Here is a 16,556-nt window from a genome sequence, read left to right as displayed (position 1 = left end):
TTTTATAATGAAAAAAATGATATTAAAGGACACTTAAAAAAGGGTATCAAAAGAGTAAAATATAGTTACATGTATTACATGATGAGGAAATAGAGGTGAAGCATTGTTAAATAATTAAAATAGGTAATTAGTTCACAATTGTAAACCAAGAGAAACAATTATAAATGATTGTATTAAACAACAAAGGTTGTGATGAACAAGAGCAAAAACAATATGAATATAAACTATCAGAATCCTAACTGGTGAAATAGACCTGTGTCATCCTTTTGTGAAGGAAAAGGCTAACAAAAGTACAATTGTTCACCTTCAATGATATAAAATTGGTATTATTATTTAGAATTTGAAAATGAAGTAAACTAATGAGATATGTAGAAATTTATCAAGTTTAGGATTATAATTTTTAACAATTATTTGGACTAAGAATTGATATATTTTCATAATTTTAATAGGTAATTATTTAGTTGCTCAAATATGTTAAAAATTAGGGGTCTAGTTCCCACCACAAAATTATATGGAAATAAACTTACTTCCCTTTGATCTCAAACTATGCTATAGATAGAATATATCTAGAACATTCAAAAAAAAAATTGTATTTAGACTTATATTTTCACTTTTATAATCATTCAAAGTTGAACTCACCTGAAATCAATAGTTTTTATCTCCCACCACATTTTTCAAAGCAAATCTATTCTAACTAGAATAAAAATTATACATTCTAGAAGAGGACTCTCTCTTCTCGAAGTCATATAATTTTTAAATTTTTATGATATGATTTACTCTCTTTTTTCTTTCTCAAAATTGACATTTTTTTAATTATAATATACTATATCTAATTAAAATACTATAAAATCTATATGAAAATATTCTTGTCTTTGGGCTCTGTAAAATGGTGTTTCCAAGTTATTAAAAATATATCATAAAAAATTGTAAGAGTTATTGAAACATCAGTTTTTTGAAATAATTATATTTCTTTAGTAATTGGATTAAAACTAGTATAAAACATTAATTTAATAGACATTTCCAATTGGAAAAGTGTGATACCATATATAACTTAGCTATAATAAATTTATCTAGATCATATCTTTGAACAAAATTGATTTTTAGATATAAATACTCAAATTAATTCATTCTGATTAGTTAGCCTAAAAGGTGACACAACATTGTACTTTTACCCAAGTAGGAACCCACAAAATCATTTTTCTTATTTCTTCTAATTAAGGCATAGATAGGTTGAGTTCAAGTTAAACATGAAATACACAAAAAAAATAGAGCTCAAAGCATGGAGTATAAAATAAAAAGAAAATTCAATCATTTCTTTACTCAGATTGACCTCAAAGCATGGAGCACTAAAAAATAGAAGAAGGCTAGAACCCTTTTCATTATTTTGACAAAAGTAAAGCTTGAGAACAATCTTTTTCTTTCTTGTAAATGAAAATGTTTACCAAAATACTCACATCCTACAAAAATAACCTCCAAAGATATTCATCGAAACCCAATGAAACCCTAAATGTAAGAAGTCTAGCAAGGTGACACCTCACAGATGGAAATGCCAAAGGTAAGAATGAAAATGAGTAACAACCTTTAGAGGTAGGTTTATGTTTACGCTAAGTCACCAATGAAGGGTATTTTTTTCTTATCTTTGATTTGAAAACATTTTTCTTCAACTAATACCCAAATGGGTATGAGCTTTATGGTTTTCTTTTATTTTTGCACCTCATTCTTAATGTAATAATATTAAAGTGGCATATTATAAATCACTTTAATATCATTTATGGTGCAAACTACTTGCACGTGTCTTTAATTATGAATCAATGGGATACATATGGAGATCATAAAGAGATTGACAAATATTACAAAGGAGAAATAAGGAGTTCTAGAGACTTTACATGAGTTCCATGCCATTTTAAGGGCCCACATGGGTAAATAATCCATCAAGGAATATTTTGAGATAGTTATTTGCTTATATTTAGAAGTTTCACTCGCTTTTTGCATGATTTTCTCATTTTCTCAACCTTGTAGATCTTTGGTCTATAATTGTTTTTCTCCTCTCATATGTTCTCTATTTTTTAATTTTATAACTATTGTAGAAACAAATGCATACTTTGTAGCTCATTTTTATGAGACTTAGAGTCTTTTTGCAAGGCATTTTCTACTTGGAATTCAAGAAACTCCTAGTTTTTAGTAATAGAATTTTGTTTCCTTCTCAAATACTTTTGGTTTTAGTCTTGATTGTGAATGATATGATAAGAATATTGTTTCTCAATATTCCTAAGCATGAGGCTCATCTCTTATGTGTAAATCTTTGTGATGAAAAATATATCAACACCCTCATGTCTCTAAATTGTATCAAATTAAATAGAAAAAGGATTATCAATCCAAGCATATGAAAGTAACCACTTTCTTTGACAATGGATTTCTCCTTCTCAAGAGACATTCTTCATTTCCTTCTTAACCTCTTCCAAAAGTCTTCTATTACCTCTTCTTCATTCTTAGGATTCAATGTTACAACATTCTACCCAAATTCATCTCTCTTAATCTTAAGAATGAAGTCAACACATTTTCTTGAAACTATAATTTTTTTATTAATAAGTGTCTTATCACTAGATAATAACCCAACATCACTTGAAAAATGATCAAAAGTCTAAAAACTTGTCATTTATCTTATGGGAGGGGGTTCTTCCATTTAAACCCTTAAAGAGGATTCATAATTTCCTTAATCTAAAGCATCTCCATGGGACCCTCTTCATCCTCAAAGAAGCTCGAACTTGATAATGTGTAAGGTGAGATATGGTGTAGCAATGTCACACACCTTGGTCTCTTATGCCTCATTTAATACATTGAAGAGGAGGGAGCTAATGTTAATGTGTTGGAGCACTTCTTTGAACATTTCACAAATTCACCAACTTTGACTCATTTTGTAGTATCACCCTATTCCTAAGGTTGTGAAACTGGAGAAGACCCATGTTATGGTCTTCAATGATCTAAAGACCTCACATCTCCATTTCCATCTCTAGGATCGAGAAGTTGAGATTGCACCATCTTACACATACCTTGGGGTTAATTTTTTGGGCCTCGTTTCAACTTGTGACCAGCTATTCAACTTTAGATCTACAAAGCATTGGGTTCCCTTTCCATGCTTAAGAGACAATACTTTATACATCACTTCTAGGACACCTTGACTAAGTTATCCCTCCTAGATTCCTTAGTCAGACCCATAGTGCTCTATGGTTTGGTGGTATGGGAGCCTTTCCTTTTGGACTCAGATTGGGCCTCAATCGAGTGTATCTAGATTTTTCTCCTTTGCCAAATTATCAGATGCCATGGATCCACCCCCCACAATGTTATTTTAGTTGAGTTTGGTGCCCACCCTTTTAGACTAGTAGCCATTTTTTACCTAATCTAGTTCCTCCACCACCTTTGTGGCTTCACAAACTTTTTTGAAGGCCAAAAAAAATACCCTCACTTGAAATGTTGCTCTCCAGTTACTATTACAAACTCTAATCTCACATCTAGGGCCTATTGTTGGTACACTCAAGCTACCATCCAACTAAGATCAATTGGTATAGACATCAACCATCTCCCTCCCTACCAATTCTCATTGGATGCTCTAGCTCACCTCCTCCCTTCTCAATAGGAGTTGAACAAATATATCAGACTTGACATCTACAGATAGTATATTATCTGGACCTAGGTTGATCCTTTAGTGCATCTATGCCCAAGGATGGCATTCTATTCCAAACACTTCTTAGATATTTGAGATGGGATCATTTGGAACCCAGACTACTTACATAGATATCCCATGCCCTACGTATCTCTCTTGGCTCTTTCAAGGTGGGCTCTCAACAAATTTTGGGTTTAGATCAACCACTATATAGATAGAGAGGATTGGGTTTGTAGACTTTGTACCATGGCCAACTAGAATCTAAGACCCATTTCCTTTTTAGATGCCCCTTATACTATGAGATCAAAGGGAGATTCTAATGAAATTAACAAGGAAAGCAAACTCTAAGAAGGGGGTGGGTGAATTAGTCCTTCTAAACTTTAACCATAAAAAGTAACCACACATCCATCTCATAATTTACATGTAATTGAAATACCAAAATAAACATATTCATCCATCGCATGAAAACAATTAACACATATGACACAAGATATTTGGTTACCTAAAAACCCTCTAATAAGAAAGTAAAACTGAGGTGGGAATGACATCGACAAATCTTCACTATTGTAGTTGTAAAGTTTAGCCAATTAGGTTACAATAAGTTTGATCATAAACTATGATCTACAATGTGAAAGGTCTACCCAGTTAAAGGCTTACAAAGATTGTTAGGTTTCACCCTATTAAAGGATTTCAACACCCTATTAAAACTGTGCTTAGTTAGAGGACTTCAACTTACAATAAAGTAAGCATCCTATTAAAGGATTTATAAAAGCCTTCTAGGACTACTCGGTTAAGAGATTTTCACTAATTCAGTTGTTAGAATGTCTTAGCCTTGATGCTTTGGTTAACACCTCTCTACTAGATATCAGATCAACTCTTTCTTGATGTATATTTGATCCTCCTAATCAGATGTATCACTTATGTCCTCTCTCTACTTTCCTTTGTTCTCTGTAACTGATTCTACAATTCATATCTCTATTGCAACTCCTTAGTCACCATGAATTCTTCACCTGCACATGAAAACTCTCCCTTCAAACACTTGACTTAGGTGACCTAAGGTTAGGTAGGAATCAACAATTATGAGTCACCCATTTTTCCACTTAATTCATCCCTTAATCTAATTTTTTGCATGTAATGCATAGGGATTCTCAATATAGATTCATTCTTATCATCTAGAATAACAAAACAATCCTTAAGTTAGCCCAAAAATAGTTACATAGGAGTTTGTGCCATTACAAACAACTATGTCCAAAATTGTTTACTCAACACTTGAAGCTTATGATGCTTGACATCCACTATATCTTCAATGGTGTAACATAGCTTCCAAATGAATTGGCATTCACTATTCACTCAACATCTGAATCAATCGATATGTATTACCTTTCTCATCATTGGAGTGACTTGGCACATATTGTCTACTTAGCATATACTAGTGCTCAACACATATTATATATTTTTCTCAATATGCATTATCTAACAACTAATGCTCGACATACACTACTTTCTCAACATGGATTAAGTACTATTAAATAATGACTTTAAGTGTATTATTAGTCATATGTCAAAACTAAAATGAGATCAAAAATCTCCCCATTTGACATGAGTGGAAAAAACACTTTGTCATGCATATATAACCTTAACTTATGAGCATAACTTAGATAATCAATAATCTCTACATCGCTCACATGCAAAATTTCAAAAATGTCAAAATTTTGCAAAACTAACGACTTATCAATCATACCTCAAAGCTTCATGACTCCCCTTGAGTTGATTGTTTAGATTTTTTATATCTAAATCTGATACTCCTATTGAGTAAATATGTCAAACTGGTGGCTTCCTTTGTTTCTGCATTTACTCTGCATTTGTGAATGCTCTATGTATCTATCTAAATTCCCCTTTTTTTGACATGTATGCCATGGGTGGTACATGAATAATGTGTTTGTCCAAAAATGTTTGATAGACCTCCATTATTATCTTGAGTGATGCATCCCAATTTTTGCATGCTACTTGTAGAGATTAAAATTGAACATCTAGCTTGACAACAAGGTCTACTAGGCCCTCATGAATAGAAAGATAAGAATATTTCTTCATCAATGTTTTAGAAAATTCTAGTTCCTTGTGTAACACTTCCATTTGTGGGGTCAACATGGCTTGAATAATTATCAAGTTATCCATAATGTTCATATGTTGTGCATGTAATGTAGCTAGCTGACCTTGAGTAGATAAAAATCTTTGAAAATGAGTTTGGCTTTGATTTGGAGATAGTTGTAAGATATTACCTATTGTCTTTAGATCTCCATGTAGCTATTTAATAGCCCTCTATGATTGTTGTGTAAATAAATTCACATCATAAAGCTTTGTGTATAGAGAAAATGTATTCTCTAACACCTTCATCACATCTTCCATCTTGGTTGTTAACTCAACTCTTTTCATCGACCTTTGTTTGAAACCTTTTCTTAGACCATTCTAAAAATTTAGTTTTTATCCAGGTCTACATCACTAATATTATCAACTACAGTCACCAGATGCTCAATAATAGGTTTTTCCTCATTTGGTACCAGGAGGCTAAATGCATCAAGAAATATTTCTTTGATGTCAAATAGAACTTGTCTTTGCTTGTTCTTCCTTCTGAGTAGCTATTGGTGGTTCTTTCTTGCTAGAGATTCCTACAATATGTTCATTTCTTCTATGGTGATTTTTGTAAGATCAAACTTTTAAATTTGAATCACCTCATCCAAGTTGACATCTCCATAAGATGTTCCTTCTACAACCTTAGATGTATTAGGACTAGGTCTTGATGATTGTAATGGTGTAGCATCTACACTTGGCCTATAAAGAGTTTGACTAGGAATAGGAGATGCAAAAATTACTAAGGTAACCAATGTCTGAATTATTATTTGTTCCACTAGTTTTGTAGTCAAAAATAACTCTTTAGTCCTATTAGCTTCCTTCTCTTCTATCAAAACTTCACCTTGTTCCTATGAGATAAGTGTAGGACTAACTTCCTAACCTATATGGACTTGAGTCCCATCCTTCTCAACTATCAATATCACTTGCATTGAAGCATTTGATGCTAATGTGTTGACATTTGATATCATAGTGTCCCTCACTTGATATACCACAATGGGCATTGAAACATGTGTGCCAATAGTGACACCCTATAGTTCTTTTGTACCTTTTTTCTGTATAGAAGTAGGGGGCACACTAGATGTGTCAGTTTTCTTCTCCCCTGTTGATGCTTTGTCAACCATAGTTGTGATGACTAATATAGGATTAGTACATAATTTTGCAGCTAAAGTAGAATCCTATAATATCCTTTACAATTCTTTCTCTATCAAAGGATTGATGTTATGCATTGTGTTATTAGAAACATCCTTTATCTTTATTGTATCTTGTTAGCTTGGTTGGTCCACATGAGGGGGACTAGCAGTTTGCATATGTACCTTAGGTACATTCTAATCTTGGTGTTGCTCTTCTTTAGTTGTAGTCTCTTCATCTACTTTCTTCTTTGTGCCTCCCTTGTGTCCATCTTTGATAGATACATCCTTAGTAATCTCTACTACCTCTGGTTCATCTTTTTCTTCACCAACCTCCTTAGGTGTTTGATCAATTGCATTTTTTTTTGTCAACCCATAGATAACTTTCCACATTTTGGTGCTTTGTTTGACAAACTCCTCAATATTATTCTATAATGGGAGAAAATTTCTCCTTATATTTTTTATGACCTTAGTCATTGATGACTTATCCAAATATGGCATTACTCTAGCTAGAGTAGTCTTACTTATATTTCTTTCAGTTGTTAAACTATACTACCACCTTTCCTCAACTCTGTCATATAGACTTTTGGGTAATGAGTTGACAAGCTCAATAGGATGTTCTTAAATGTGGTCATCATCTTATATATAGACTCTTCCACCTTATTCATATCTAACTTTACAATTTTATTGAGCTCAATATGTGTGAACCCTGAAAAATCTACATTATTCTTAATATTGTCACACAAGTTATCTAAATCAAAAGAGGGACTATCGCTTACCACTTGGAATTAACTATTTTCATCTGATTCAATCTTCTCCTCATTTGACTCAGTATAAGCTACATGCTTTCTCCTGTTTGGTTTATCTTGCTAACTCCGTATTGTAGTAGTAGTAGTTCTTTTACCTTTGGGTTTGCCAGCTTCCTATGTTGTCTTTGCATTTGCCCTTGTGCTATACTTGGTAATAGATATTGCTCACTTCCATTGTGTAGGTTTCACAAATTTCTTTGGGTTACCTTCCACTGGCTCCTTAGCTTACCTCTTCTTCTTTTCTAGAGGTTTAGGTGCTTCATTGGCTTCTTCTTCCTTGGCACCTTCATCATGTTATACATCTTCTTGGTCCTCTCCTTGACCTTGTGTAAGTGCAAGTGGAGCTTGGGCAGGTAGATCTTCTTCAGCATCCCCATCATCATCATCATCTTCTTTTCCTTCTTCCTCTCCCCCTTCACCAAACCTTTCTTTAAGCTTCTTCACAAGATTTTCTTTCTTTCTAACCACATAAGCTATCTTAAATCTATTGTGATTCTTGATTTGGCTTCCTCATAATTGCCAAATGAGGTTGCACTCTTATCTATTTCTTTTGCTAATAGTTTTTTGATGGTTTTTGATGCCTCATACACATTTATTTTATAGGGAAATTGCTTGAGCCATCTAACCCTTGCAATAGCTAATTGTACATATGTATGATCAACATCAACTAGAAAACAAACATCATTATAATATTTCTACACTAGTGACATTGGTATCCCCAGTCTCTATTTCATAGACTTCTTAAAGTCCTCAAAATAGCTTGTCATTACTAACTCAAATTTGTCCCCAATTTTATCTATGAGCTCTCCAATCTGAACTACAATAGACCTGTTGGTCCTCCAAGAAACTTTTCCAAATGAAGGAAATGTGTTTTGCACATAGAAAAATATGCAAACTAGTAGTGAACCAAATTTGTATTGTGCACTCTTTGTCTTTCTTATGGCCCCCACGTTTTTCAATAACTACTAAAGTTGTGACTTCACAAGGTCATAAGAGTGGTCCTTCTTCACTATCTTGTATCCTTAATCCACAACCATGCATGACACGTTGTTCAATCTACTAGATTGAAAGAACTTGTGAGCAATTATTCTCACTACAAATGCAATTAGGGGATCTAAAATTATGTCAATTTTCATTCCTCTTTTAACCCTTGTATTCTTCTCAATTATATCCTTAGCATCACTTTGCATGGTCTTAGGTTTGTCTAGGTTAGGCTACACTATTACTCATTGAATGTTCCTTTTTTTGATCTTAGTAGGGCCATTTTCCAACCATATAGAGTGATCATGTAGTCTGATAAGTACTATCTTAATCCATTCCATTCTGAATGAAAACTAGGGCATAGGTTAACCCTTTTCACTCTACAATTTTGTTTTCCTCCTTCAACACTCCATCTACATAGTTTTCCATAAAAATATTTGATTTCTACATCTCCAATACTTCCAACCTTATAGGTGTAACAACATCTAACATCCTGTATCACCAAAACCTTTGGCAGTATCATCAATAACACACCAAAAGTATCTCCCTTGTATGCTATCTAAGGAATAACTCATAAGGGTAGTTATTTAATCTCATTACTAATTAATTGAACACTCAAAACCTATTTTCATTCCTTCTTAACAGCAATAAAATACTTAGACACCATTTTAAAATAGCTAGGATTGATAATTTAGACAATTTATCTCTACACACGATAAATAACTTATGAATCTGATGATTGGTGATGAGTAGTAGTTGAATCTAGTTCAAAAATACTTTAATCCTTATTCTCAAATTGCCTTATTCTCTTTGTGTTATCTTTGATCTAGAATGAATGGAAATGAGTCAAAAAATGACCATATAACCCTTAAAACTTGACAATAAATGCTCAATTCTTACAAATTCGTAAGCTCACCTACCATATCAATTTCAACTCACTTAGCTTACACATAACTTCTACTACACTCAACAACCACAACAATCTTGGCCAATACTATCACCTTTAATAGCTTGACATCAACTAAAATTTCATTTTCACTTAGCAACAACATGAAAACTAACAAAGCTTATAGATTTCTTATAGGTTATAATCAATACCTTGCATCTTTATTCATGCATATATGATCTTTATAGAACTTAGATTCTTGGAACAGATGTAAAATATCATTAAGATATCAATCCCACATACCTTTTGATTGCCTAGTTTGAGGTGATGCGATCATTTGATCCATTAGATGAAGTGACCTCATCTGAACTTGATGTGTTGCAATCTTCCTTTTTCTTCCATGCCTTGTTCATTAGTACTTTGACTTTATCAACATCAATCTTCCCTTTTCCTTTATTTAAATCACTACTTGGTGTTTTTTACCTTGTTGGATAGTTTCTACTGATGTGATTAGTCTTCAAACAGCTAAAACATTAGTTTGACTCAACCATCTATCATAATCACTTTTGAAATGATTTCTAATGCAATTCTCAGCACCATGTCCATACTCTTGACAATAGTGATAACTTAACCTTGCATTGTAATCTCAATTGAAGGATTTTTCATTTCTTTTTCCCTTTCTCTACTTGTTTGATGTCCACTTGGCATTAGATTTGCATTCAAATGATGTATGTCCATACTTCAGACAATTGTGGCAATATCCTTCAAATATTTGTATGCTTGAAGTCTTGGTCTTGCATTCATGTGCTTGATGTCCTTTCTTGTTGCACTTATGATAGTAACTCATTAATTTTTTATTAGGGTTTCAATTTGTATTGTTGCTCCTACAAACATTTGTAGTATGACCTTATTTTTCACAATTATGAAAAGTGGGTTTGTTTTTATTACCTTTGTTGTTTCTCTATTCACCACTTTTAGATGATTCTCCTTCCTCACCACTAGTGTATCTAAATCCAATAGTTCATTGTTAGATCTAGGAGATCTCATCAATTTCTCAAAGTATTTGATGGCTTCATTGGGTTGGTTGAAACTTTCAATAAATTCATTTTCTCTTCTTAGTTCATTCCTTAGTTGTTCATTTTATAAATTCAAGGTTGTGATTTTAATGTCCTTTCCATTCAATTCATGATTGACAATTATCACTTGATTCATTATTTCCAGTTGCATGTTAGCAATCCTTTGTACCTTAGATGTTTTCTCTTCCAATTTTTTGGTTAGTATCTTTTTATCATCTTCAATCATGACTTTGTCTTCCTCAACTTTCTTTTTCTTCTTGGTCACCTCACATAGCAATATTGATTGGACTTCTTATTCTATCTTAAGGTTTCTAACCTCTTTAGTTATGCCACCATTCTTTTCCATAAAATTTATAACTATTGCATCAAACTCACTTGATTTTCCATCTATAAATAGTTCAATATTGTCTTCCTCTTGGTGATGTGTTTCATTCTCCTCAATAGCTATCTCATTCCTTCTCTTAATGAGTTCTTCAACTCATCTCTTTCTTCATTCAATTGATGTAGGGAAAGATGGATTTTAATCTTCTAGTTCTCAATGGTCTTTCCCAACTTGTAGACTTCCATCTTTAAGATCTTTCCTCAAAGTTGCAAACCTTTTCTTTCCAAATAACAAGGCTCTAATACCAATTGTTGGAATTGACAATAGGAAAAGTAAACTCTAAGAGGGGGGGGGGGGGGGGGGGGGGGGGGGTGAATCAATCCTTCTAAACTTTAACCATAAAAATATTCACCACACATCTATCTCACAATTTGCATGTAATTGAAATAGCAAACTAAACATATAAATCCATAGCATGAAAACAATGAACACATATGATACAAGATATTTGGTTACCAAGAAACCCTCCAATGAGAAGGTAAAACTAGGGTGGGGATGATACCCACAAATCTTCACTACTGTAGTTGTAAAGTGTAGCCAATTAAGGTTACAATAAGTTTGATCATAAACTATGATCCACCCTATGAAAGGTTTAGCTAGTTAAATGCTTACAAAGACTATTAGGTCACACCCTATTGAAGGATTTCAATACCTTGCTAAAAGTGTGCATGGTTAGAGGACTTCAACTTACAATAAAGTAAGCACGATGTTGAAGGATTTACAAAAGCCTACTAGAACTACTTGGTTAAGTGATTTTCACTCATTCACATGTTAGAATGTCTTAGCCTTGATCCTTCAGTTATCACCTCTCTACTAGATATTAGATCACCTCTTTCCCAATGTATACTTAATCCTCCTAATCAGATGTATCACTTCTATCCTCTCTTTACTTTTCTCTATTCTTTCTAACTAATTATACAATTCATATCTCTGTCACAACTCCTTAGTCACCACAAATTCTATGTATACACACTAATACATTAGGGGTCAATTTGCGATGGCAGGAAAATGTTATGTTTTTTTGGATTTTTTTTTCAATTATAGCCTAATGACATTAGGCAATGTAGGTGTTGCAATTGTGATGTCGTCGGGCTAAAATTGAAAAAAAAACATTTGGAACGTGGGTTTTGTTCAGCGACATATATAATATATGTCATTTCAATGTTTGGAGGAGCATGCACATATCTTAGCCTCATCAAGGCCATAGTGAAGAAGAGTGTAAAGGTCCTTGCCATCTTACCCATTATAGGCATCGAGCTCAAAGTCATTGAGATAGGAAAGTTGATGCAAAACCTATTTCTAATTTTTGATGGTTTTGGAGTGATATCTCCCCTTTGTCTATTGCATTGTCAAAGCTTCGGCATAAGGTCCTCTTTTGTCCATCCATCAGAGGTCACAAGGCTTCACATCATATAAGAACACTGGAATTATGGGTGCTCTCGATTTCAACATCAGGCAAAGCTTGTACAAGCACCATCTTGATTTTGCATAATTCTTTGATAAAATGGTGATGTGGACAAATGCTATGGCAATTGCACTTTGAATATGTTTTGGTAGGTGTGGAGTAATTATGGTAGATCTTATCTATTGAGGCATGGGCAAGGGGATTGGTTGAATGCTTTGAGAATTTGGATTTTGATCAGTACCCTCCACTACCAGCTACAAAACCCTCCAGTACCAACTACAAAACCAACATACATTTCTTCCTCCAGAATCTCGGGCATACATTAACCACGTTCTAGGGAAAGCCTAGGTTTTGTACTGTATAGAGCAGTTGGTTGAAGGAAAGGTGATTGGCAGGAAGAAGGGTCTCACTGCCAATGTCTAGTATTTACATATCTCCATTTTTTTTTAATGTTAATTGTTATGCATACAAGAATGTAGGGTTGTAGTTTTTTTAATCAGTTATATGTTAGTTTGAGATATTGTTATTATTTTCCCCATAAGTTTTCCTATGTTAACAACTATTCATTCTATATGTTAGCTATAAAAACCATGTTCCAACTGCCATGTTCCAACTATTGGAACTGACCCATAACCACCTTTGGAGATTTTGTAAAATCTTGCCCAAATGTTGAAGTTAAAATGACAACTTTACAACTTTTCAGCATCTTGACTCCTATCAACCTACCATCACCTCAAATCGATGCAGAATGCCTTCCTTAGCTACATGAACCATGTCTCCATCCTTTTCAAACAATTACACACTTTGTAGGGTCATTTGGCATGATCTCATTTTGCCAAACTTGGCAATTTCTTGTCACGTATTGGCAACTTTTGCCCAAACACACACAAACTACCCTAACACACCACTTAGACCCTCTTGGAGTCTTTATTCATCAATGACCTGGCTAGGATCACAAAGACACACAAACTACGCTGACACACCACTTAGACCCTCTTGGAGTCTTTATTGATCAATGACCAGACTAGGATCATTTACAAGCTAGAATATCTTGGGGTTTTAGCCCAAACCCTAGGTCCTCCTACACCATGGTGCTAGGAACATGTCAAACAGGTCTACATGAGAAAACCAGCCAATTCAAAATAATGTTGAAAGAAACATAGAACTAGAATGAAAAGGAACAAACTCAATGCAAATGTTTTTGGTTGATTCAAGATTGCCAAGAACCACTTATGCTCCGATGTCACCTTTATAAACTTCTAAATTTTGCATGAGCTTTAATGGACATCCACTCATCAAAATTCCCATTTGGCACAAGCATAGATTAAGTTTATGAGAATAAAACAATCATGTGTCTCACAAGATGACATATAGTGAAGATACCTTTCAAATACTTCATACAAACATGTGTCCCACAAGATGACATCTACTAAAGAAACCTTTCAAATACTTCATAGGCTTGCAACTCCCATTCCACATCTAGTAAAGAAACCTTTCAAATATTTCATAGGCTTACAACTCTAATTCCACATGCTCTAATAATGGTCAAAAGGTTGTAGAACTCGGCTTTATTCTTGCTAATGGCATTTGATTGTTAGTTTACCATTAACTTGGTGAGTGAACATTTTGGGTTGGGTTAGGTGTTTGAGGACCTTGGAAACCATAGTAGAACCCTCATGAAGTTGAGTCCTTGTATTTTTATATGTGAGCCATTATTAGCCCTAAGGAACATTATCAGTTTGGATTGCAATTTGATCTTTTGGCAAGACTGCCTAATAGTTGATAAAGAGCCCTTACCCATCTCTGCATCATTCCCCTCATCCTTAGTAGGGATGAATCTTCTAAATAGTACCATGTAGATTTTTCTGAGACAAAACATATGAAAAGATCAGATAAATTCCATCTAAATTAACCAAAGTAGATATATAAATCCTATTTTAACTATAAGTTTGCACATAATTATAGAAAAAGACTATTCGTATCTCCTTCCTAAAGCCAATCAACCCTTACCTTCTACTTCCTAAAAATAGTTCTCATTACTTACTTAAGTTCTCAAACAAATTGAGACTCCTCTCTACTCAATTCCTATGAAAAGACAAGATCTTGAATTTTTGTAAGTGACAACACACGATCTTGTGCCTACCTCTTCCTAGCATAAATATTACCAATACATGACCATTTCTTGATATGCCATTTATCTCCACGGGCAACCATGAAAGCATCTAACTCCTTCACAATCTCATCGAAAATGACTACACCTTCCTAATTCTTGACCTTCAACATTAGCATGATATTCTTTGCATGATTAATGAGATATAGATACATGAACTTTTTCAACTCCAAATTCTCTACTTTAATGTGACAGCCACATTTTGAACATGCTGAGAATCCATTCAGACAAAACCATCAATATCTGCACATTAAAAAAACAAGTTGAATAGCTTGATATTGCAAGGGAGGCTTGGCCATTTTGATAAAAGCCCAAATGGTTTGAAGGTTATTATCATTGTCCTGAATCAATCCTGCAACATCACTATCATCTGAAGCTTTCGTCAACAATAACAGCACCTTCGTCAAATTCTGTACAATTGGTAATTCACATAAAGTTAGAATTCCCATGATGGCTTCAACAAGCTTGCATGCTTCCATTGGTGTCTTGTCATCACAGAGAAGAAAAGATCTTCCATGCTCCATAGTTAAATCTACTAGAATAGTTGTAGCTTTGACTTTCATATTCAAATTAGGCTTCTCTAAGAAGACAAGTAGCAAAGGAACCCCTCCAACTTTAAAGCATCAATTACATTTTGTTGAATCAAGGCCTCTCTTCTGTTGTCATCGAGCTGCAATTATGTGAGCATTTTGACCATTCCCAATTTGGATTCCTCTGTACATCTTAAAAGGCAATGGGCAAAGGATTTGCACCAATTTTAAACTAGATCATTGATCTTATGTTTCCTTCATTGTATGAGTTTCCATCATAAGAGAGCTCATTGAGAATAGTCTCAATATTCATCGTCAACTCTGGATGATTGCCCCTAATTAAAATCGTAACAATTGTCAAAATAGCACCACGTTGTTGGCCTAGCTACTCCAAGATATTCTTATATTTTTCTCAGCTCTGACAAGAAGTTTATAGCAGCCCTTGTGAGGTCAGGGCTCAAGTCATTGAACAGACATTTAATGATCTTACTAAGCCCATTGGCTTCAACTAGTTTTTCCTTCCCATGGTTATTGTCTTTCACAATTGCCATTAAAACTGAAAAACAAAGTGCCTTCAATTTGTTATCATTAGGCTTCAAAGCTCCCACTATTAATGGAAGTAAAGATTCAAAAATTATCCAATTTTTATCATTTGTACTCTCTTTGCAGAGTTTTGACAGATCAACAAGTGCTCTTTTTTTTGCTCAGCACATAATTTTGTCTCCAACTTTGTCTTTGCCTTCAAAATCCTTGCCGTGTAGTTCTACTACCTCTAGAGATTTATAATGTAGTACAAGGCTTGGTTTGGTATAAGAATGGAATTCGGGAGAACTATACTAGTAAGGGGATCCTTTGGCTCACCTCTTGCAAGCTCACTCTCAATTGCTTCTATCTCAAAAGAATTATTAGTTGAGATCAAAATTGGATCATTCATCACTTTCCCTATAAGAGGACATTTAAAATGAGCCTCCCAAGATCTGCTAACTACTCTCCTCAATTCAAGGAAACGCTTATAGGAGGTTTCTAATGCCATGTCAACATCTGCTTGAGAAAGAAGAGCCATGACCTACTGCATATATTGGACATCCTAGAGCTCCTTTTCCCTTTCAGCTTCCTCGATATCCCTCTTAAACTTATGAAGTTCAATAGATATATAGCTAGGGCATTGCCCAACACTTGTGGCACAATCATCCATCCTGCTCTTTGAAAGAATCATAATAACCAATGTTTTTATCTTTACAAAGCATTTTATACCATTCCAACTCTACCATAGATGTTGCATAAACCTTGACAATATTGTCTGCATATTTCATCAACCAGGAGACTAGTAAACTAGTGGAACCTAGATTTAGGACAACCACATATTAAAGTTTTGAAATAGGGGTACTAAAAGTGCACC

The 16,556-nt window shown here is 34.0% G+C and overlaps 1 pseudogene; it reads right to left on the bottom strand.

Moving 5' to 3' along the window:
• Positions 1 to 14,863: 14,863 nt before the first annotated feature.
• On the bottom strand, positions 14,864 to 16,352 carry LOC149556863 (U-box domain-containing protein 24-like; annotated as a pseudogene).
• Positions 16,353 to 16,556: the final 204 nt, after the last annotated feature.

Source organism: Cupressus sempervirens, chromosome 5 (assembly GCF_028749045.1).
Source record: "Cupressus sempervirens isolate cs-2001-9-10 chromosome 5, ASM2874904v1, whole genome shotgun sequence".
NCBI classification, from domain to species: Eukaryota; Viridiplantae; Streptophyta; class Pinopsida; order Cupressales; family Cupressaceae; genus Cupressus; species Cupressus sempervirens.
The sequence above is the reverse complement of the archived record's forward strand: the minus strand, read 5'-3'. Positions and strand labels throughout refer to the sequence as shown.